This window comes from Nomia melanderi, chromosome 4 (assembly GCF_051020985.1).
Source record: "Nomia melanderi isolate GNS246 chromosome 4, iyNomMela1, whole genome shotgun sequence".
Lineage (NCBI taxonomy): Eukaryota > Metazoa > Arthropoda > Insecta > Hymenoptera > Halictidae > Nomia > Nomia melanderi.
The window spans coordinates 13,930,248-13,956,490 of record NC_135002.1 but is presented as its reverse complement, the minus strand read 5'-3'; the positions used below and the strand labels follow the sequence as shown (position 1 = coordinate 13,956,490).

At 36.8% G+C, this 26,243-nt stretch overlaps 1 protein-coding gene and 1 long non-coding RNA gene across 4 annotated transcripts in view; one reads left to right on the top strand and one right to left on the bottom strand.

The window, feature by feature from the left end:
- The window catches only part of nrm (neuromusculin), a 414,776-nt gene that overhangs the window by 132,641 nt on the left and 255,892 nt on the right, over window positions 1–26,243 (top strand). The window lies entirely within an intron of this gene.
- LOC143174436 (uncharacterized) lies at window positions 8,388–10,696 on the bottom strand. Its single transcript, XR_012998402.1, has 3 exons — window positions 10,338–10,696; window positions 9,516–9,718; window positions 8,388–8,536 (listed from the first exon to the last, which is right to left on the bottom strand). It is a non-coding gene; the product is annotated as an uncharacterized LOC143174436 (long non-coding RNA).

Here is a 26,243-nt window from a genome sequence, read left to right as displayed (position 1 = left end):
AAAGTTAGACAACTTGCCGGGGCCGCTTAGTCACAACCGTGGAATACGGAAGGCTCTGAAAGCGTGCTTCCCATAAAAAGTGGTAAGGGGATTAAATTCGAGGCGCGCGAAGCTACGCAGAAACCTATGAAGTCCCGGCTTTCCGCGTCACAGATCCTGGAAAAGCTGGTCGCAGGAAAATTCCGGCGACTTTCTTTAAGCGCCAGGAAGCGCGACCGCTCTATGAAAATTGTTGATTGTAACGATGCCTGGAAGCCAAAATCTGTTTGGCACGAGCTTCGACGCAAATAACGAAAATCCTAAGGGAATATTAACCCTTCGCCATACGATTTTCCTCGCGACTATAGCTGTTAAATGAAATTGAAAAGAAACTTTCTGTTCATCGTTAACATTGGGTTTGGAGAAATCGTCAATTTTACTCATATTGAATTTGATGAACATTACTTAGCAAATGCTACGTCAATTTTGATTGCTACAATTACACGAATATTTTTAAATCTCTGATTTCTAAGGTTTAAATGAACGAACATTGATTTTTCTACGAACGATGGAAGAAGTTGTATAATAAATGCCTGTAAACCTAGTATCAAGTACATATTTGCATTGGAAGATATAAATACTAATTATCAATGCAAGATTTTCATACTTTGCACATTATTTAAAAAACCAAGAGTTACTATTTATTCACTATTCAAATGCACAAAATTATTTAAAAAAAAACAACCAAACACACGAATACTTCGATGACTTGTTTTTTTCTGAATTTCACAATCGTCACCCTTATAATTACCCTATCCAGAATGAATATTGTTCAGAGCATCGGAACTGTGCGCGGCGCAGCGTTTTGTTATTACCGTTACTGCGTGACATTCATCACTAAATCCCAGCGACATTTATCGGCTCGTATGGCCGTGCCCTTAACAAGTGCGACACGTTTCACGGTGCTGCTTTCGGGTCATCCTTCACGTTTGACAGTTTCGAAATAATTCGGTGTCCTGTGTTCGTGGCCCCTCGACGAGAACGTTCCGCGACGCTCGACCGAATCGATACGCGTTTATGCGTATCAATTTCACAGGCGGGCATCCGATTATCCCGCCGCGCGGCGGGCGGCGCCCATTTGGCTCCGGCCAGTGGAACTTTTGCACTTCTTCGGGACACGGGGCAAATTCGAATTCCTTCTCTGTTTGCTCGTCGGCGGGGAATCGATTTAACGAGAAAGCAAAACCAGTGAGCAATGGTGCACGGTCGTGTGCATGTTTGTTTTCATTAACATGTTCGCAGCCGGCAACTGTACTGCGGGTTGTTCAGAAGATGTGCCCCGTGACGACACAGAGATAAGAGAGGTCTCTAGCTAGAGATTTTGTTTATGCTTTTGATTTATTACTATAAGAAATACTATCGTGTACTAATAGAACACCACTGAATAGTATACTCATAGAGACCAAAGGCGACGGAGTGAGATGCAACGGTAGAAAATGAAGTTGGCGACACTACGAATTTTATTTTCTATCGTTACATCGCATTTCGTCGCATTCAATCTCGCTTCCAGTATCCTCTTGCATTCATGACAAAGCTTTTAGCTTTTATGACAAGCAAAGTCTTTTCTCCGTCGGACTATATTCACACTTATATTTTTCTGCTTATCGTTACAAACTCGCGTGATTTGTATATAGAGGCAAGGACTCGCTCGTATGAGTATGATTACAAGAATGCGTCGAGTTCTCGACATTGCCCCTTTTTGACGAGGATCGGTCCTTCGGGTATCGATCCCCACCTTCGCAAGTTCGCTAGCTTTCCCTGGCAACATCGACAGGAAAAGCATCCTTATCCTGATCTGTTTATCCCTCGTTGCAACTCAATATCTGCAGACCCTTGACGAGCAGGCGTTGATGAAGGACACTGGGTTTGCACAGTGTCGTCGTTCACGCCGATCGATCGCCCGTACTTCCCTGACTCTTAAGATGTTATTTATTGCTTGGGACCCTCTCGATTCCTAGCCAGATTTTCAACGTTTCGTACATTACGTCTAACTGTGTTCATGTACTCTCTTACTCATGGTCATTGCCTATCACTTATTTACAATTAGGCCGGCGACTCGTTCCAAAAACCTAATGTTCGCATACTGTTTCTTTAAATAGGTTGTACGGCCGTTGCAACCTTCGTACAGTTCATTACACTCATCCTACATTCACGAATAACAAATTAGTTTCGGAAATGAGATGAGAAAAAATGAAAATTAACCAATTAGACCCTCAGTTCTTTCAGTACTCATCTCCTGAACAACACAGAGTATATACGGTGTTTTCGCTTTGTTCTGGTAAGACATCGATGCATATACAGTGCATTAGCTTTCTTTAACCTCTTGCGCTGGAAATGAATTCAGAGATTCGTCAAAGTCTTGTGTGAAGAATTTTTTTTAGATATATACAGTAATCTTGTTTATTAATCATTTTGTACGGAGTGATGCATTTCAAAAGAGTCTAGTATGCGTAATGCGACAAGGCTATCGATGTGTATAAGACGTCATTGGTAATTTTGGAACAAAAAGGTCTCGACGTGCGTGGTATGTGTTTCCAGCGCAACAGGTTAATTTGCAAAGGGAACACGACGGAAAAATTGATAAGTGAAGTTATTTGTCTAATCTGCTTTTATCATAGACACACGTGTAAGTAGATGGAAGAATGAAATGTAATTTGGATTCATTGAGTTGTAGACGGAAAGTATAATTCGAATTTGGCGGTATCGATATATTTTATCTCTCTCTCCTTATCTTTCTTCATAGTAAAGATTAATTTGGCAACGATCGTCAACCTCTACAGTAAGTGGAAACCGAGATCCCGAACGATTTGGATGATTCATCCCTTTAACTTGTTAAGATACAGCTCACTGTTGAAGTTTCTACCTTTTTTAACTACACGAGAATTAACCTCTTGCTTTTTAATATTGTGGGATTAATTTATTAAAAATCCCACGTGTTGCCGAAAAGATACACTCACTGGGTAACGATAACAAAAATGTGAAGAACACTTTATTTTAATATAACTCGCTGACTCTCTCTCAAAACGTCTCGCTGAATGTCTCGCTCGAAAAAGTCACGCTCAACTATCTCTCGGTCACGCATTCCCACTCGCTTTTAATGTACACCCCCATTCGCTCTGTCTTTCTTACCCTTGCACCCTTCTCACTCGCGTCCTTCGTCCATAGTCAAAATTCACGCCGTCACGTACACGCTTTTCTCACTGTCCAGTCGCTCGGTTCCAGACACTCTTCCTCGCATTCTTTCAGCCACTCAAGATTTTCCAATGCACGCACACACGACAAACCATTCATCCCACGCTCAGTCACTCATCTGTAAAAACTCTAAAATATCGTGCGAGACTCGTGATGAAGATTTCAAACGAAATTTAATAAATACAAATACCGTTCGGTTCGTTTGAGTAAATTAAGTATTATTTATCTGGCATCAATTGTTATGCTTTAAAGTAAACGTAAACATATAATGAGAATAAGATTCCTATATTTTTCTAGTAAATTATTAACGATAAAGTACTCCTAATAAGTGCAGTTACGGAAGAAACCATACGGCAAGAGGTTAAATAGTCATGTCATTTTACTTTTCAATGTGGCGTCTGTATCATAAAATGTTACAAACATGCAAATTGTTATGTTGGCTAGATAGTCTTGCCGTTTCACTGTTTTGTCGTTACACTTTTATCGTTGTACAGTTATATGCGAGTGTTTTTATGTGGTCACCGGTAACCTTAACCTTCGCTACAAAACGAATCGATCTTTTTATTATCGGTGTTACGTTTTATGCACTCGTGATATGCATTGCCAGTCAATCCTTCCGGATCAGTTGTTTTATTGGTGCAGAATGAGCGTTTTATTCGTGGATAATGGGCAAGAGATATTTCATACACTTTACGATCATAAAATTGCCGTTTGCGTAGGAAATAAAGTTTATTGGGGAACATGCTTTACTGTATGTATAGCTGGATCAATTTTATCAGCAGTGATTTTCATTAATACGTCCCGCGAATTAAGTACAATAATATGTAATTCATCATATTTTTATTGTTTGATTAATGGAAACGAGGAGTTTTAATCTCCTTAATTATATTTAGGATCCTTATTCAGCATTTTACACCATTTTTACGTACCGGCGAGTCAACAAGTGATTAATAAGAATATATTATGACACTATCAGGAAAAAATTTACGGATCGCTTATCAGCGCGAGTAATATAATATATATTCGAGCATATCATTATTTCTTCACGTAGACGTCAAAAGCACGCACGTGCCATATGTTTTATGATCGCCGCAATGACACAGCAAGCAAATGTATCTAATGAATAACCGTGCACGAACGTGATCCAACGATTCGACCTCCCCCCGCGCTAAGAATAATTCATTGATTAAATTTTGCAGTACCTTTGGAGCGTGCTATATAATTTGAAGTCTCGCTGCATACAAATTGTATGATTAACTGACCTTTACAGTTTAACGTTGTTAATGCGACAGTACGTAATATAGTTATTCGTGAAACTTCAGTTACTTGTTTCAGTTCACTGGCCGTGCATTTCACCGAAACTCGGCTTAATCGATTTCTCTGCAATTTCTATCGCTCTCGCGGCGTCCCCACTCCCCCAACATGGCTAAACTACATGTAAATCTCGATTTTGGGTATCCATTATAAATGGTAATCCGGGTGAAATCATAACGCGTTTGAAGAATTATCGCTGGAAAATAATATAATTACGGGAATACAATTCCGCTCGGATCGTATCGACTTTTTTTCCTCCTCGTAGTCATATTTCGTCTGATTTATAGGTTATCGAGGTTCCGTGTCATCGATAAGCCAAACGAACGTATAAGTTGCTACACCCCCGGAGTAATTAATTAACCTCTTAACCAACTTTATCCCACTTTATTCCAACAGTTTGATTATTTATGATTTTCATATCCGTTCCCCTCAGTTTTCTGTCCGCCGAAATTGGAATATCTAATGTCCATTTATATTTTAATTTCACTCATTGTTCCGCCAAAATTAATATTAAATAAATTATACTTCAATGCTATCCTCAGTGATACTGAAAAGGAAAAATCTTCGACGAAACTCGGAACATGATACAGATTTAGAATAATAATTGTTATTTCTGAGATCTCGAAGAAAGAAAGGTTCTATAAAATATTTCTATATTAACTGAACAGCGTTATTAACAGTGCCACTCATTGTTAATGAGCAACATTAATAATTGCAATATTAGTTTATAATCAATTCAAGAATATTTCACAAAACCTTTCTCTTCTTTCAAACATAGAAATTCGACTATTGTAGAATTTATTTCTTCGCCAAGATCGATACAATTATTTTACCGTTAATAATTTATTAGGGATCGAAAAAATGATGCTTATTCTATGTCTATGTGTACTCAAGAAATTAACGATTGATAATAGAAAAGTAATATTTACTTTATGATTGAAAGAAACAAATAACACTTATTTCTGTCAAATGCGGTTTAAAATTTTCGTCACGAGTCTGACACGATATTATAGGTGAAGGGGTTAAAATCAATTAAGTATTTCATTGGAGTACATCGTGTCAGAATTATTTCTTACACATCTTTCGGGACGCGTTTCTCGAAATTTATTCAACGACTGTACAGCTGAAAAATTATATTCGACAAAAGAAAAAAAAAGAAACTGGTAAAGATACCGAGAGAATCCTCGTCGTTCCCGACTTCCGATCCGTTACGCACTCTCCCCGACATCTGCAATTCAATCCCGCGCAATAACACCACCCCGTTCACGTTTACACGGGGCGCGTAGAAGTTCGTACCCCGGAATCGTTGCCGTCTGCGTTACGACGAGTCGTGTCACGGAACCGTCATCTGCCGGTGTTTCGTATCGGCTGACTTATGCAAATCTGCACGCGAGTACGGCTCTTCCCCGTTCGCCGGTTAGGTATGGTTCGCAACCTGATCGCACGCCAGCTCCACGTTCCAAGCATAAATTTTCGTCGTCGCCCGTTGCCAGATTTATGAAACTATCCGACTGAAGGAGAGACTGATCCACGTGGTCACCGAAATAATCACTCTTGTCGTGTCGCGCAATCAATAAAACGTTTCATACCATTTTTCATATAAATTGTAACGGATTATATTGCGGGTACATCGCTGTTCTCGATAATTCGTCAATAAATTTATGGTAACGTTGCGCGCGAGATGTACGAAATATTTGTAACGTTAGCAAATATTGTTCAACTTATCTCTTGCGATTCGTTAACGGGCCATTTATCTTAATAGGTCGCGTAGATGTTCAATACTCGTTTGAAAACTATCGCTGATTTAGAGATGACCATTTGTTAAGAGATGCTTTTTGTTCGTTCAGCCGTGATGAGTAATGGAATAATTTCATTGGCATTATCGTTTTACAGGAAGTGATTAAACTTCTTGTTTTATAAGGTAACAATAGCAATTAATTCAAGCATTTTAGATAGAATCGCGAAAATATAATTCTATCTGTTACAGAAATATGCAAATAAAAAGTAATTGCTGAATTTATTAATGAACTTATATATTACGTCATACAATGTTTACAAAGTTGAAATCTCATTCCTTTGGTGCTGAGTAAAATATAAAGATTGCAAACACCCGTTTCTCCAAGCAGCATGGCACACGCGACATGTGTATATATAGGTGTGTCATCTGTTGAACTTTCAAGGTTCATTCTTTTACAAGGATTGAAATTTATTTACCTCGAGAGTTTGAGAATGCCCCGGCGTAAACTTCAAAATGCTTCAGTTATGAAAACGATACGTGGCACCGTGTCACGGATTACTCCGGCGGCTCTCATCTTTCAAAGTTGCCCGCTCTCTTGTCATCCTCTGCGAAATTCCCTCTCTGAAAATTTTTAGTTCTTTTTGCATACATAACTGACGAGCGTTTTTTAAATATCTGCTAAAAGTAACCTGGAATTCATTATCTATGCCTTTGAGGGTAATATCGCGGAGCGTTGTTTTTCTCCTCGAAAATCCGGACTTTCAACGGTAATTGTCCTTCTGCCGTGTAAAAATTAAGAAGATCTCGTGTATTATTACTTCACAAGAGAATTTTAAAATATGCTTACCAAAACATGCAGAGTCTAAAATTCCCTGTCTACAAAGAAGAAAATTTGAAAGTCGATATCTTCTTAAAACGTATTCAGTAACTGAATGACAAATCCGTAAGAGAAGTCAGAATACTTTCGAAATAAACAAACTGTGAGGATCTAACGAAACATTTGACACAATTGAACTTTTTATTTCAATTTCCTTCCTACGTTGAATAAGTAAAAATTTCCTCGATCAATGTTTACGTAAATAATGACCGAGTCGTAGTTCCCACGTACTTAGCAAAAAGTCGCCGTCGTGGACTAGAGAGATCATTATGCTAATGCGAACGACGCAGCGTCACGTCGTACAGTAGGTTGAAATCCACAAATACTAAGCATTTAACGAAAAAATAATTTTTTGTTTCTGTAATATTACACCACTTTTCTACTGCTACCATTATTGTAGGTCGAATATCCGTCCAAATTTTGTGACACAAAACAATATTCTGCTTATAATGTAGTAAACTTCATTTGAAAGTCTCAAAACTTATACAAAATATTCTTTAGATTTTTGTTTTTTACATTGAATTTTTGTTAAATTTATGTTGAAATAATTTTAAATAGTGTTTTTTAAATGCAGAGTAGAAATACTAACATTTATATTACTTTCTTTTTTGTCAAATTACCACTTTCTCTCACAATTTTCAAATTGCTTTAAATTAAAAAAATTATTTGCATTATTCTACACTTATCAATGAAGTGTTTTCATTTATCATCTTCCTGCTGCATTTTCGTGAATTTAATTTACGATATTTTCTAAAATCTTTACTTCAAGCTTCCTGAGCTTCTTCGGGTGGTTGCTGAACTGGCAAAATGTGTTTGTTAATAATGACTTGGTCATAAATTAATGTATAAAATACAAGTTTTATTTTATTCTAAAAATTAATAAATCTAATAAATCTAAAAATTATTTTATACAAAGGTAAAAAATTTCAAATAACTTTTACTGAACTATAGACGAAGCTAGTTTTAGATTGCGAATACACATTTGTTCTACAATAATAGTACACATAGAAAATTAATGTAACAATATAGAAATGAAAAATTTATTTTTCCACCAAATGCCTAGAGTTTCACGATTTTGACCTACTGTGCGCTGTTCGCACTGCTTTATCATGCTTGATTTCCTCTTAATACGATACTTGTTCCACTGCTTCAAGTCCTCTCACTTATTCTCAAGTTTTCAAGAGTAATAATTTTCCTCCGTGCGCCTTTAAACGGTGCCGCGCCGCGTTGCACCGCGCGGATTGACTTTCCCCTTTGAAGTCGCGGGCATGCCTTTGCGTAACCAGGGATAATTAGAAGGCGGAGGGATCCTTCATTTCGTCTGAAGAAAACAATTTTCTTACCGGGCCTCACGCGAACGAGATTAAAAGCTGCGTCTGCGAAAGGTGAAAGAGACCAATGTCAAATTACACTGAGCACACCGAACTGTACACAATGGTCTTCTCGACTACCCGTCGGTGAAGCACTGTCAAGTACTTGTTAATGAGTCTACTGAACGAGATGAATGGATTAAATCTGAGGGGAAAATACCACTCATTTCTCCGGGAGTTACGGGTTCCAGGCTTTCAAAACAGTTTGATCCATGCGAACCGCGATGCCTGTAGGTGTAGCATATTAAGAAGATATTCCTGCGACTGATGCTTTGCTTCTTAATCTTTCGTAACATTGATAATCCTTTTTTCTTCACTGAGTAATAATAAATATTAAAATAATCAAAGAAGAAAGTAACCGCGTGACAAAGTAATAGGATAATATAATGACGAAGTATCAGAATATCAGAGTAAATGAATGATGAAATAAAGAATAAAAGGATAATAGAGTTTAGTCCTTACGAACCATAATGTCTCTATGGATGGAGCCTATTAAGAATATATTTCTGCTTCTTAATCCTTAGAAAAATTGATAATCATTTTTTCTTCACTAAATAAAATTCGAACTCGAAATCTACTTTTCTGAGTGTGTAGAATCAATACACAATAAAGTGAAAAGCTACAAAAGCCGGAAAAGGATGAATATTTATATCGACTCTCTGATCATCCCTTTACTTTGTAATGCTTTGGCGATCAAGTATGCAAGAGTTTTTTTATTATTCTTTGTTTTTTCTAGAAAAACAGAAATGTTGTGTTTATTAGAAATTCATGTTGACAGTAAAAGAGAGAATATTTGATTTCCATTTAAAAGAAATAAGTGTTATTAGTATTTGTTTCATTTGGAGTTGAAAAGCGTAGACTAAGGAAGGGAATATTTTGAAGCAGGGTGTAATTAAATTTTTTCTTTTAAACTGTTTTTGTCAGTCGAAGGTTCAATTATGTAATAGCGAATTTAGTATGCCGGTTTCTGAAAGACCTTATTCACCTCAGCATCTAAAGCAGAGACAGTCAGACAGTATCCCTTATTGATGAGTCTTGCTGGCGGTACTAAAACGAAATAAAATTTTCCTCTTCCTGTTCCCGTCCTGTTTCCTGGGCTGCCTCCTCTCGTCAGGTAATGTACTTAGACCCAGATCGAGAACGAGGTAAGATATCCTGACTCTATCTTCAGAACCGTGGTCTGAAATACTACACGTAAAAATATCAAGTTCAAAGGTTGTAGTTCTATGATACTCTTAGAAAGTGGAATTGCATCTTACTGTTAGTGTAGCGAATGGTTTTCGAAGCGACTAAACGGATATTAAAAGGTTTGAAAATTTAAAGAAACGTAAACAAGGCAATAGTAAGCATCAAAATAATCAAATAAGAAAGTAACCGAGTAACGAAGTAATAGGGTAATCTAATAATAAAGTAGCATAGTAACAGAATAACAGAGTAATTGAGTAATCAAATAAAGAGTAATAGAGTAGTACGCTAACAGAGTAACAAAATAGCGTAGTAATATAGTAATAGTATAACAACCTGACAAGGCAGCTGAGTAACTAGGTAGAAAAACATCCAAGCACTAAAAACACATAACAACAAAGTGACAAAGCACAAAAGTTAACAAAATCATAAAACAACAACGTAACAAAGTAAAACCCGTCGAACCAACAAACTGAGAAAATAATAAACGAAAAAAAGTAGAAAATTTCTTTATAAACGAAGGCTAAAGAATGAAACGCAGCGCTCGTAATTCTTCTCATACACTCCAAGGAATTGCGGTAGATGACGAACAAACGTTCCCCGCAGTGTTATTTCGCCGAACCTCGTGAATTTCGTGCGCCAGCATGGCGTAGGGCCGATGACACGCGATTCAATTCCAGCGACCCGTGTTCTTTCTGTCGCCGTATTTTGCCCGGTAATCAAGTAATCGGTGAACGCGTTTCACCCGTTGTGATTAACTCGGGACAACTCGAACATTTCTCTGTTTACTCGTTTCCATCGCCTATGACAGCCGATCGTGATTGGACCACGCGCAATCATACGGTTGATCGCCTAAATTGGCGATACCGGTTTGATTATGAGATATGCGAGCCACCGATTCAACTGATTACGATTCCCCGTGTCCGCTAGCCGTTCGTCCGCGCCGCAGCGTTTAAACGCGGAATCGCTTCTAAGCCTGATCCGGACACGCACCCGGGATACTGGCAAGTTTCTCCTTAGCCCAGTGTTTACGGTGCCCTGCGCACGATTCACGGCTGACGTCTGTTCTCGAGGCTCGGTGATATTCATACTATCACAGTTTTAGGACCTCCCACACTCCGAATTTTCCGCGGAAACTGCTCTGCTTCTGGAAATGAAACAAACGATGGAAATAAACTGCGTCGAAGTAGAATGCGAATGTTCAGGTGTAAATTCTATAGATAGTCGCTTCCGGAGAAGATAGTGCACATCGCTTGATTCCACTTTGCATGATCGGTTTATAGGATATAAGCGTCTGTCTCGTCTGCTTGAAAGGATTGAGGAGATGTAACGAGTTATTGATCTGCGTTCAAATATTCATCTTGAAATAGACCGTGAGGAAATTTCATCGGAAAGCTTCTCCAAGCATCCTTGATTACTTCGGTCTGTGATATCAAGTGTTACATTAGTTGATGACGTGTTTAATAAATTGCTAACGTTGCTTTAGCATGAGTTCGAAGGAACTATTCTTTGGAAAATAAAGATAGAATTGATGGTAAAAGAATGGTTTTGATTTGATTCTTGATTTTAGTATGATTATGTAGTGGATACCATTTGTGTATCGTAAATATTTGCACAAACGTTCATCGGATTTTATAGCTACTGGACTGCATCGTGTTACCAACTAATTGATTATTCATAAGGTATCTTCACGTTTATAAGTCAGTCCAGTGTGCTATCTTTAATTAGTTTCTTGCTAATGGAGCTGCACTATGCGTCATGAATTTATGCTTTAAAAATATAATTGTGAAGAGGAGACATTGTGAAATTACCAAACTGATTTCTTTAACAGATAAAATATAATTATTATTGTCTGCAGAAGAAAGAATTAGAATAATAATTATAGCAGATGAAATTTTGCATGTCAATGATCCCCTCTATAATCTGAATAATCTTAACAAAGCATCTTGATGAACATATTTGATATTATTACCTTCGCCGCATTGTTCGCTTTATAATCGTATTGCCAGGGTGAAATTTATATTCTCTTTATCGATATGATAGTGAGCTTTGACTATCTTATTTATCCATAAATATGGATTAAACTAATTTGGCAATCACAGTGATATCGCTTAAATTATATATAGAGAATAATAAACCATTTCACTAAAATAGCTACGGGCATGATAAAATGTCATTGATATTTATATTTAAAATTATAATCAGCATTAAAGTATTTCATACATAAATTATAGTTAAATTTTTTTACTGTTATTTAACAGTTATATTGACTTATTTGTTAATCTGTACATAGATTATGTTTGAGTTGAGAAAATTTGCAGAGAATTTCATTGATGCGAAGTACAAAGTGTTACTTATATAGAATATTGCTCAAGGATGAAACTAATCATTCTTACTTAATAATGGATCGACAAGTGAAGTTTCGTACCTAAAAAGCTCGCGAAGTAAAGTAAGCACAGGATTTAAATTCCAAAGTTAACGTATTACTGCTTGTTGCAGGAGGAACTCTCCTTCAACGGATCTTCTTAAACTAACCAGTGGGACGAACTCCACTTACTTTAAAAGTGATGTTACTTTCAATAAAGAACTTAAAATTGACGCCGGGAATACGAGCTGTCTTTTTCAGATAAGTTTCGTCGTTGTACTGGTGTCGTCGTGTTACAATTTCGAATATATTATAACTTCGGTTTGTCCAATGCAGATGAGAATTTCTAATTCACGCGATACAATCAATTGTTTCCGATACATTTTTGTAACCATTTTACTTCGAATTTATTCTTCTTTCAAGTTTTTATACAAACATCTTTTAACAAGCATATCTCCATTTTGATCAGTTAATCAAATCATTTCAAATTTTGGTAGAGTATATAAATATCGAAAATTCTCGAAATCATTCATAGCCCTAATTTTTCGTAAATCTTTTACTAATTTAAATTTTTGAATTTAATGTTTTTTTAATCATTACAATTTTCTTTTAATACTTATTGTTAGTGAATAATCAATTATTTAATAATTTAACTACATGTCTAATGTTCTTCTAATAATTAAAATATTTAGAACAATTTTCCGAATCGAATAGTGCAAAGCAACATTTCTTGTTTAAATTACCGATTATACGTTAGGTTATAATTATCACACCAATCTCGTCGAAATAATATGTCTAATTCCGATGACAAGTGTCCTATTTCCTCTTCGCACCGTCCATCATAGGCAGACGGAGATTGTCAAAATGTTCTCCCTGAGAACGCTGTCGATGAACTGTCGGCGGTTCAACGCGCCGATGACGAACAGTATGAACACTCGAACTCAAAACCCATCGAACAATGTTTTGACGAACGGCTGACAGACGATTGCCAGACTCGAACTGGACGGATAGCGCGAGCCATTCTTCAGACATCGCTCTCATAGAAGGCAGCCTCGGTGTAAGCCAAACACGTCTGTCTGCGTAATCTAGATAAATTGTGATATTACATATTGAATCATAAAGTTTCATTATTCGAAAACATCGTTCAAATCAAAGTTTCGAGTGAAACGCAGATACTCGATTATAATGAATAATTTCTTACTCGAATCAATATTTATTTGAAAGAAATTGTTATGTGCTACTAGCAAATAAATTCTACGATTTTACCCGTTACTTTTTATTCCTTACTTCAAGTAAAACCTAATCATGTCTGAGGGTTTTAGTCACCCTTGGCCGATTTTCTTTGATCCGATACGATTCTTTTTGGTCCGAGCTATTTGTATGATAAAGCGCAGACGTCGACTTTGAATTTCATGTAGCAGAAACTGTAAGAGCTTCGAGTTGGTCAAGTAAAAAATTTGGTTTTAATTACCTGTTATGAGATTTGCTTACCCTGTTAACTGTGAAGTTTAGTTTAAAAAATCTCTCATTTTGCGTGCAATAGGATCAAAAAATGAAGTGCGTACACGTCAAACGCAGGAGGAATGTACCTAGGATATATTTTATGAAAAACCAAAGCAGAACAAAGAAGAATTGCATGTTTGTCTGAAAAAATAAAGGATTCATCGTTGAAAGAATTAGTATAATTTCAAGCTTTAAAGTAACGTGTATACTCGTCAAACGTAGTTAACTGGTTAATGGAATTATTTGTTAGATATTAGCTGTTGTGTCCCCTTCCTCCTAATTAAACTTCCCTGTTCTCGAAAGTTGGATTCCATAGTCTGGGTGCTGTCAAGACCAAAAGTTATCCTTCCTTAAATATATTTGTTCTTTAAGTTCTATTTTGCTTTAACGTTCCTATTATAATAGCTTTTAGGTAAACAGCATCTACAGGCCAAGTCTGTAGAGAATCTTTCGATGTTGAATTCCTGTGGATGACACATCCGTTTGTAGGACGTTGACTAGAATGAAGTAACTTTGGCAAAACCCGTTGTCTTCTCTATTTCCGTCGGAATTATTACACTACATACAAACATATAACTGCCGAGCAACGTGTCTCACTGAATAACTATGTTATTTACTAGTCTAACGTAAACCAAAAACTACGAACATCTGGTGCTTCACAGAAGCAGCTGTAAGTCGGAAATAAGGTCAGCCTGAACGAACATTTAATGAACTTTTTCTCATTACCTCTGTACAACGAATTTATTACCGAGATTACAGAACGAGAAGGAATTACAGATATATCAAGAAATACAGGTAAAGACAATTTATGGTTTTATTTCTGCACGATATACTTTCCCTTGTTATCCGGAAACCAATTCCATTTTCCCGGTAGCTTTTCAATGCAGCCCTCATAAAACAGCCTTCATAAAATGCTATTTATGAAAATATACGAATATTGTGATAAACCCGTCAATAAACTGTTCGATATCTGTGCTGTATTGGAAATATCTTAATTAATTATCTTTGAGTACTAACATTAAAAAAAATTATTACGTGATATTATTTAATGATTTTAAAAGTTCTTAACAGGTAATTATTAATTAAAAAGACAATATAAAATATCCGTCACTAAATAAAATATAAAAATGAAAAGATTCATCGAAATCCGATTGAATTCTCATTCATTTCATTACAGTTCTCATTGTCATTGAAACACCAATTAAAACATCCTCGACTATTAACCTCCTGTCCTATGATCTCTTTTACAACTGTGTCTGATGAAACTACTTTATCGTTAACAATTTAGTAGAAAAAGAAAGGAATCCATGCTCATTCTACGTCTACGTTTGTTCTGAAAGTTAAAAATCGATAATAGACAAGTAAGATTTATCTAATTCGTTTAAGAATTTTCGTCACGAGTCTGACTCGATATCATAGGAGAAGGGTTTGCTATCAGTTAAAAAGAAAAGAAGAAATATCCGTTAGCAGATACGGTGTTCAAATGAAGAAGGAATCGTGGAAACCCGATTGAATATAGAAGCTGGGAACAAGTCCAGCGTGGCGCATAACATAATCCGATCCAGCGCAATAATGCGCGCTAAGTGCGCAATAAGTACATCCGCGGAAGGGAATCAGCCAGTTCCCTCTTCCTGGAAGGCATACGGGAACGATGGAAGCGTAGACGTCGTTCGGTTTAAAGTCCTATTCTTATGCAGCATAAACTCGGTGTCGTTAGATCCGTAGGAGCGGTCTTATGGCAAACATTTGTAGAGAACTCCGTTAGCGGATCGAACCGCTAGCTTGGGGAATACTTCGATTCCCCCCTATGATACCGGAATCCCACAGTATACACGAACACTGCAGGATACTTTATTTCTCCGGGTTTCGCGTGTAAGGTGATTTCAAGACAGTCGTGAATCGGACCCGATTTTGACGGCATCTTCTTTCCTTTCCTTTTTTTCTCGGGATAAACCGTTCACAAAAAATTCGCCATTTCAGCGAGTTTTCGTTCTTCATGGTGAATTCGGCTCATATTGAATGTTCGCAACATGGTAAACGCGAGTGATAAGTTTTTGAGAATTTTTGCAGAAGATGGTCATTCGTGTACTTCGAAATATCTACATGTGTAGCGTAATTTATAGGTTAAGAGATTTTCAATGGTAAATCATGAAGAATTCTGATTTTTATGCTCTGTTTTTATAAATTAGTGAAAAAATTGTTTTCAGTTTTGGAATGGGAGATTTATCGGTTAAAACTAAAATTATCGTGCAATTATGCAATTGTCACTGTAGCTTTCATCATTGGAAGAACAAATTAAATAAGAAATTAAAGTAATTGGTAAATACAGACTGAAATTGAAAGCCTAACATTTTACAAATTGGAAAGTTGGGAATAGCTGGTAAGTGGTTACCGTCGACGAAAATAAATATTTATCGCTCGAATGAAGCTTTATAGATGATGGAAGCAATTGAGGGTAATCATTTGCGGTGTACCTGTTGAGGTTTTGTTACTTTTACGCGAAAGGAGTTATATTTATTTAAGAACTTCGAATTGCCTTGATTTCCCATTCAACGATGAATCCGCTCGAATCGACGTTTTGCATCTCATGATTACAAGCTCCATTCTCTGAAAGATCCGAGATTTTTCATCAGCATTTGCCTTCGCTAATTGTTATTGGAATAGCAATTACTGTTTCTTCCGTTCCTTCGAGGGTTTGATTGTGATGAATTAATTAATAACTCATCGATACTTCGGCGAGAAACGAAATGTTTCCGAATGAGTGAGCGCATATCGAGTCTATCGACCAGTAAGAGATGTATTTTCCTATAGTTTTGTTTACTATTTTGGATTGAGATATGAAATATTTCTAATTAATTAAAGAATTTACGTAAGTGTAGATTGTGAAGAATAGTTATTCTATAGCTATACATAATACAAATATATTTGTTTACGATAATTAAATTTAATGTCGTAAGAAAAACAAAAAAATTCCTTTTGTCTTTTTATTTTCGAAGTATGATGTGCATAATAATTATAAGTTCCCGATTTCAACATTAATATTTATAAAAGAAATATATATATAGAACATTTTTCGCGTAGAAATTTTAATAACCATTTTCATTAATTTATTATTCTTTCCAACTATATTAACAAAGAATATAAACATTGCAGTTCTTTATACAATAATGGTGATTGCATTTAGTTTCGGAGCTCGCCTCGCTGTTTTAACAACGAATTGCTTTGAACGCCATGGCCGCTCTGCTGGTTGATTAAAAATTCAAGAATGAGGCATGTCCAATTTCTCGAATATCATGGTAGCAAAATATTTGCGTTCAATTTTCGTGTTCCGTTAACCAGAATTGCTAATGGAACGTGGCAATTATTGGCCACGACCCCATAGAAGAGTAAACCCATAAGATACGTGATAGATATTGATTGGACGTGCCAACAGACGTCACGTCTGATTTCTCATGAATATCTATTGGACCGGATGACAATGAACGTTCTAGTATAAAGGATGCATGCCGAATGCACTTGACGTTTCGAGATGTTCAATCGAGATGTCGTCCTATTTTGTTGACTTTCCTTCCACTTTTCGCTCCTATTTTCGACGTTTTATTTCACAGATTTATATATCCATTTTCGAAGATATTGTCAGATCATGTTGAAATATATTGCCTGGAATTGAATGGAAGATTCTGAATGGTGAGTTTCGGCAAATAAAGGAATGGAACTGGTTGTCACGAACATATAATCGTGAAATATAACGTTCAAGACGATTTCGAGAGTTTCTACCTACTCTTATACGAACTCTGTTACAAAAAAAATAGAAATGCATTCTTATTTCACAAATCGCACTTACTTTATACAGCATTCCCACAATAAAAAAATCAAACTCCCCAACTATTTTATTTTCATTTATCAAACAAAATAATATATTATTTTTACTTTCGTTCGAATATTTTAAAATAAAAATCACACGAATCCATTCTCCTCACAGATCATTCCAACAAACAAAACTACGTAAATTCCAAAATTACACATTCAATTCGTCAGAAACATTTATTCCATTATATCTATAATTACGAAATTCGTTACGTATGTCTATAATTAAGACAATTTAACACAAAAGACTACAAAATCTCTTGAAACAATCAAAGGGACTCGATCTTAGATCCTCCCTATAAGACACACGTATCATCCAAAAGGTCTATGCACACATCGTTCACGGCGTACGGTTTGCAAAATGCAGTACGGCAGTCGATACGTAATCCTCCGTACGGAACGTTGTGCTCCGATGGAATCGCAAGTACCTCGAAGTTCTCGATTAAATAAAAATAAAGAGGTCGCGACGCGGGGCGGGTCGCCAGAAGTCTCGCCGAATGAAAATCAAAAAGTTAACGAGGGGACTTAGTTGAGATTCTTCGTGACGTGGCAGCGGTAGGAAAACAGAGGAGGGGTGGCGGTGAGGGTGACCTGGACGCATCTGGATTCGTCGGGCGAACGCGGGGGTTTATCTTTTCGCGGGGTGGCTCGGCTCGGCGCCGAGGACTATGCAGAATTTCCAATTCCGGGAACTAATCTTCGCGAGTTTGAATCTCGATACCTATCAGCATTCTGGCCGTGCGCCGCTGTGATATTACACGGGGATGCAAAAGCAGAGGTAAGTAAGCCGAGGAAAATGCGGAACATCCCGGGGGAGATTGTTGTTAGAGACAGTCTTAGGTGATCGGGACGTCAACATTCCGCTGGTACATTAATAATGCACGGTTCCCCAGGCGGATGTTCGGAATTTCTTATTCCACGTCGAACCGGCTGATACGTTGGGTCCGCGGATCCTTCAAGAATTATCGACGTTAATTAATAACCTTTCGAAGTTAATTAAGGGGCTTCGAGATGGGTACATCGTGCCTCATGATGGAAACGAGGGGGGAGATGTGGGGGATTGGAAGACGTAACGGCAATATAATGAAGATGATTGTAGACAATGTTTATGTTTATCATATCGTGTAAAGACTGTATCTGAATGTTGGTTTTATTAAAATTTCGGAAATGTAGTTCTTACTTTGTGTATGATATTTATGTCAATCATATAGTCCTTTGTATTGTTTGTATTTGAGTTTCTGGGACACGCTGTTTGTTGACTTGAAATGAACTTAGTAAATGAATTGTCTAAACTGCATATTATCTTTTCCTGAAACTTCAGCTTCTTGTTTAACCAGTTAACTGCGTTCGACAAGTATACACGCCATATTAAAACGCAAAATGGTAATTTCTACAACGATGAATTATTTACTTTTTCAGATGAACATGTAAATCTTCTTCGTTTTGTTTTAGTCTAACGTTAGAATATATATAATAGGTGCATTCGCCCTGCTTTCGACGAGTATTGTTTACTTTTATTGCGCGCTCAATGAGAGATTTTTTTAACTAAATTCCAAAGTTAACAGGTTAACTAGACATTTTCAGTAGTATTCGCATCGAGTGATTGTAAAAATTGCCTTAATAAGGTATCATCTTCTATTTTCCAATTTTTTAGATTCTTATTCTTTTGCAATATCTAAACTTGACCTTTCCTATAAAACCATTTTTTAACTAACTCAAGAAAATCTTCCCGATAAACTTTGATAAATAATAAGTTGTAATAAGGTTAAAAATACTTTCTTAGGAAAACACCACTCAATATTTCGCAATCATTTCGAGGACCGAGAAGTCACGAACAATCGCAGTCTAGGTTTCTCGTATTACATCTTACAGCCGCAATCGTTTTCGGTATGTCAACGTGACGGCCACCGTCGTGAAATCGGGAAATCCAAATGGCATGCGCATATGCTTTCGGGTTGTCGTTTCATATTCCGAAAAATGTGTACCAGAGATCGAACACCGTACACCAAACTCTACAGCGCACTCTACCCTCTACGGACCTGGGATGAAAATTTATTTCTCGGAACTGGTCGAAGGAAATAGACTCTCTGGTATCGTGCTCCACATAACTCATAATTAACACGTAAACTGCCACGAATATCGTGAACGTTCTACATAACACTTATACTTTTCTAACAAAGATAAATATAAAGAATTATTAATAATTTAATATCATAATTCTCACATTTCTACATTACATTACAGAAGCCTCGGTCATCAGTGATCGCCAAGGCAGTCAACGTAATAACCCTTTGCACTCGAGGGGTGACTATCAATCACAAATTGATTTGATATAACAAAATTATAAACTCTTACATATAATATTAATCTTTGTATAATGCATCTATATATGAAATATTGAAATAAAATATCTTTGTTCTTCAATTCACATATGTTTCCTTATTACATAGTTTAAAAGAACCGCGTCTCATCGGAAGACAACACTTCCAGTGAAAAAACCTTCAAGTGCAATCTGCCAATGGCAAACACAAATGGCCAACGAAGAATCACGCCAACGCAATGAATATGCACACCCCGTCTAAGCAGACCGTACCTCGATCGTGCCCGATAAACCGTACATCGCTCCACAGTTCGAAACAACGCGTCCAACAAAGAGAAAAAAAATGTATGCCCGGCGAGAAAGTTTCCGCCGACAGCGAGGGATTAATTAATATCGATCTTGCCGAGTTTTAGATGTTCCCGTCTCTTTAACGCGATCGGTCATAATTAAAACCGGCCGAACGTCATGTGGTCCGGTAATTGAAATCCGCCGCGTTTTTCCAATGGATATTAATAGGCGGTCGATTCCAGGCGACCGCTGCCGTTCGAAAATCTGGAGGAAAGCGACGTGGGAAAAATAATGTGTATCCGGAGGAGCGTGGAAATTAGCGGTGTGCGCATCGATCGGTCATTTGTGTGGTTTCATGACACAGGCTATACGTTGCCGACGAAGCGGGAAACCGTCTCTGGCCGCGGCGACCTCCACCTATTTTCGTGTAGCAAGAAATTGGCATGAGGCCACAGCCGCAGCGCCGCAGCCTACCCGCGCGCATACCCGTCATCGTCCAGCTGACATCCCACGGCCGATTACGTCGATTACGTCAGTCGTTCGCGGGCCGATTTCCCAAGAAACGCGGGCCAAAAATACGCCGCGGGTTCGCCGGAACCCAACCCTGACCCGGGTTCCTTGGACCGTTTCTCGATGTTTATGAAATCCGGACGAACGGCCCGGTTGACGCAACCAGACGCATCGCTTGCGCCTGAAGCGTTGTCAGACGCATTCCGATCCTCGCACGTTGGCCGCGCTTATGGAAATGGTCTTGGACGATACCGCGAATGTTTGAATTCTTTTTTTCGCTTCATTCGTCACACGTCTAACCAGTTGAGCTATAATATCGGGCTCGCGAGGGAAATCTCGAATGGAAGTTGATAGAAATAAATGTAACCCGATCCTTTAAAGTTGGAATTACATATTGTTCTTCTGTCATCGATTGTTCTGTTTGGAAGTATTATAAATATGGAAGTATTATAAATGTGATTGAATCTGGAATTCTTTATTTCTCGTGAATTATCGGTGACGAAGTAGTTCTAAGTGTACTTATGAAAGTAATCATGATTTTACGGAATATAGTACATAACACGAAGAATGTTGTATGAAATAATTTACGATTGAATTGTGTTATTATTGTGTATATAGTATTTTTAATGATATAGAAATATTTTTGAATATGCAGATAAGATAAGAAAGAATTTATTGCATATTTTCAATTTACTCTGTTCTACAGGGTGATACGTAAATGTGGCGGAAGATATCAGACTTGATGCGTGATACTGCTTATTGACGGTTCACCGCTAACTGCTCATTAAATCTGCTAGCCAGTTTCTCCTTAGTTTCCTTTCTACTTGTGGCTGTTCCATTAAATTCCTAATGAGAAAATTACAGTGATCGATACTTCGATTCTTATGTTCTGAAGCATGTAGTCCAGTTATTCCCTTCATGAAAGGTACTTTGAGATCTTCATACAATGTCTGCTTGGAAATATTCCATGAAGCATTTGTTACAGTGCAGGGCGGTTTTGACCGAAAGATTCGAGGAATTCTTGAATCAGAATGTTTAAAACAATCCTAGGAACGACACCGCAGATGTTGCAGTTTTATTGGGTTGTAACGTTCAAATCGTTCGGTTTTCCATTTTTTATGTATACGTTTAGGACGGTTATAAACTAAGAATACGTTTGGAGGAATGTAGTTTAAGAGAGAACTTTGCTTGACGCGGTTCAGAGTTTCTTCGGAAACTGAAATTTTCATGAAAAAGTTGGAGTTTGGCAAAGTTGAACCGTGAGTCTGTTTTCCTGTTTTCATTTCTTATTTTACCGAGAATGATCTACAGGTTAACATTTTATTAGTCGATGGTATAGAATTTAAAAAGTCCGTTTTAGAAAATTTATTCCTACCCGAATCAAGATTTTTCGGTATAAATCGGAAATGATAGAAGATAAATAAATATAAATGTTTATTAATATCGATCCAGATAATGACTAAATACAACACACAAATTCTTGCTTCAACAGTCAACACACTACTCTCCAACAAACTCTCTCTTCAACACTCAAAAATCATTCTCTCCCCCACAAGCATTCTTCTCACTCGCACTCCCAACAAACTCTCGAACAGTCCTTCAAAGCTAAACTGGCAACCTTGAGATTGCGACGTTGTGCAGGCCACTTTCCTTCAACCGTTACAACTTTTCTCTTGTACTGCTCATTTCCTGCTTCCTCGCTCAAACTCATCCTCACATTCATGCTTCTTAAAAGTATTTTAAACTGCAACGTTTAAATGATCTTAACCCCTTGCCCTACAATATCGTGGCAGATTCGTAATGAAGATTTCAAATAGAATTTAAGAAATGTAAATACCACTTAATTCTTCCAAGTCCCGATTGAATATTATTTTTCTATTATTAATTGCAATGCTTCTGAGTAAACGTAGACATAGAACAAGTGTAAAATTTTCCTCTTTTTCTAGTAAATTACGAACAGTAAAATATCTCTGCTGGACACACTTGGTAAACAAATCATAAGGCAAGATGTCAACGAGGGAAATATAATTCACGATGTTCATAGAATCAAACAGGTCACTGTTTCAATCCACGCGTCGTCGTCAGAGCAACTGTCAGAACCATCGATATCACGAGGGCTAAGCAATCAGTTCAATCACGAAGACGTATAATAATGGACAACCGCGTATCGTCCGTGTTATTTCTTAATTAGCCGGCTAAAGCGGAAAATATATCCCATGCAGCCGTGAAATATTGCGCTGTCCGAATTTAGAATCGTTCCCATAGAAATTGAAGCGTTTGTTAGTTTGTTCCGCGCAACACGGAGAGCTTTGTTTACTTCATCCGCGGACGTCCCATTCGTATAAACTGAATTAATTACGACGGAAATGGAGTGAAATGGAAGAACGGAGAGTCGTAGATTTTGAGTGGAGCGGAATAGCCTGGCAAAAATAATAGCCGGCGAATTAAATCGATTGCGAGGCAACTGCGCGCTGTTTCCTCCAGATGGGCATAGAAAATTCGTAGCGCAATATTTAGACGTCTGAGTGTTGCCACTTAAGTAGCAGCGAACTGTTCCTTCGGTTTCCTTCGCGGAGATCGATCGTGTCTCGGGGGAAGAATATTACAACGTACCATAGGAGACCATTAACTTTCTTATATGTACGATTTATACGTGCCCGTTGATCGCGGGCCTGCTCTTGAAAGAGCCATTTTTATTCGCGGGTCAATATTGGTACCTGCTTGGATTCAGCTTTCCCGTTTTTTGCTCTTCAACACGATGGAGATTCGACATACTGTAATTGGGTGTGCTTGAACGAAGTTCGATGTTGGTGTTTACAGTGGAACGTGATTTATCTGAGTTTCGATTATGCGAATGACTGATTGTACGAATGAACCCTTTGCACTAGAAAGGCGATGGAGTTATCGCTGGATTTAATATAGGAAAATTAGAAAGTTTTATATGCAGGGTGTTAATTTTAACATGAACGCCTATATTATTTTCGCTATTATTGAAAGTAAGGAAACATGACTAGTAAAGGTCATTTTGTTTAGTCACTTTTTCTTATCTTCAATAATAGCACAAGTAATTTAGGTGCTCGGGTTCCACTTAACGCTCTGTGTAATATTAAGCTTTGTATGATACATCGATATGTGAAACATTGAAATGAAACAGCTATGTTTCTTAATTTACGTATGGTTTCTCATTAGAGTACTGACTATATTTCATTGAAAAATGTTGAATACTTATAGTGAAAAACTTTTGAGCGTAAAAGTTTAACACGTTAATTGTAATTGCTCCCTAAGGACCGTTACCAAAATCTCATAATTTATTTACTATCATTTATGTATGCCGATGTGTAAATATAAATTTTTGTTCGTACAACTTTTACTATGAGTTTTAAATTTTATGTTTGAATGTTTTGAAGACGTTTTTATTCTTAGATTGAACTCTGAAAGATAAATATTAATTATTGATTTTGTTTTGATTTAATGCTTCTAATTGGCAAATTGTAAACAATTTGATTTTGAATTATTGTGTTTTTTCACTTGCGTTGATAGTATCTGGTATAACATCGTGCATCACGATATCAGTGATACGTAAACCACAATTACTATTATCTACGCACAGAATACCTTGCACTGTGTATTGTTGACAGAAGACAATGCTTTGTATGATGTATCAACGCAACTGGAAACTATGATTCTGAATCAGTTAACTCTATTGATCAATGATAGTTAAATGGAATGACCTATATTTATAGTTTAGTCTTGTTATTTCAGCGAATATCGGTATGTATTTATAGGCAAACCTGTTAATGGTTCTTTTATAGTTCTTTAAATAAATAACTTGAATTATTACATCATAAACAACACATTCACCGTATCCATAACATTTTATTAACAGGGGTAAAATAAATAATATTATAACTCAGTATATTTAATCCGCAATTAAAAAAAATATAATGAAACCACTAATACATAATAGTAGAGTGAAATAAATTGATTCAGTTAAAAAAAAACTCTTCGTTTTTTAAAATTATTATGTCGTGAGATTGTATTTGATTTTAAACTGTAATATTATTTATACTAGTTTTCACTCTCGAAAGGGCCTTTTTTATTTAGCATTTGAAGGAACTACTTATTTCAAAAAGTATCTGGATCCTTCTTAAGTTAATATCTTCGAATGATAGAGACAAGCGCCAGTGTTCGCTATTCCGGGGAAAAAGGAGCCACTTTTCCAGATTGAAAATCATGTTTCATCCCCTGCAGAAAAAGGGCTTCTGTCCAAATATCGTTTTTCATCATTTATTCAGACGCTGCCCCACTTTTTGCTAGTCCATTTCACGAATTTTTCGCGGACCTAATTTTCCCTCGCAACACTTGCACCGGTTCAATGGAAACCCTCCATAAATTTAATAAATGATCATGTGTAAACATGTGAGAGCTTACGTGTTACAACATGTTTTCAATTTCAGACACTCCTCGTTAATTTTCCACATTTAAAAAAATTAGGGATGCACAAAAATGACAAGAATATTTAATTTAGAAATAAAAATATATGAAAGTTTTCATGTTAATATGTCGTCATACATTTTCCAGAATGTTTATAATTTCGAACAACAAAAATAAATTTCATTTAATTAACAGTTCACATTTGTAAATAGTTAAAAATATTCCACTGTCGATCAATGTGAAATTATTGTAGCAGTTAGAATAATACAGGCAAAGGGAGATAAATATTCATCAAATTCTTATTCATTGCTTAACACCAAAACTACCGAGCAGTTGATTTGACTTTTTGAAATTCCTCTATAGAAACTTCAAAAATGCATTTATTGAGACTTTAGTTGGTTCATAATTCAGTTCGCGCATTGATCGATCAATGTCTGTAATAATTTCTCAGGGAAACATCTGTTGTCTTTTTGGTAATTGCAAAATGAAGAAATCAGGAATGGATCATTTTGACTCGTCTGGTAGGTTTAGTGTTAATCAATGAATTGTACGTTTACGCGGTAATGTTTGCGCATTGTGTTTTGATACAATTATGATACAATTATTTTATTTATACATAGCCTTAGTTTATGCACCATTTACGGATTTTTATTGGTACGACGATGTCTCTAAGTGGATTGTGCATAATGCAAACCAGAAATTAAAAAAGAAAAATGGCGGAACGTTCCTGTCCGTTTTAATAGCCACTATAAATTCCCGATGAATCTTACGAGAGGATCTCCAGGACGATAGAGCGGGGCGCTTGCCAAAATAAGTCGCGAGACGGTTGTTTATCTTAAATGTAGCGGGTGCGTCGCGGCCGGGTTACACTTTCCTATGCTCTTCACTTGGAAATTAAGATAATATGGCGTAATTTGGCAGTCGCGCGCCGCAGTTACATCGAAGTTAAATCCTTCACGGAGCAGAGGACGTATACATTATACTAATCCGTCAATGTATTCTGCTGCGACTATCCACGTTCCTGTAATTCGTAGGATATTTGCAATTGTCCCGAATAATGTTTATTAACCTTTCGTCTTTAACGATTTCTTCTGCCACAATGCACACCAGAATTACTCCATCATTAATAATTTACTACGAGATAGAGAAATTTTAGCGTTACTCAGTAAATCTTCATTTACTGCAACATTAAACATCTGTTATAGAAATGTTTATTTCTATGTTGTGTTACAATACTTTAT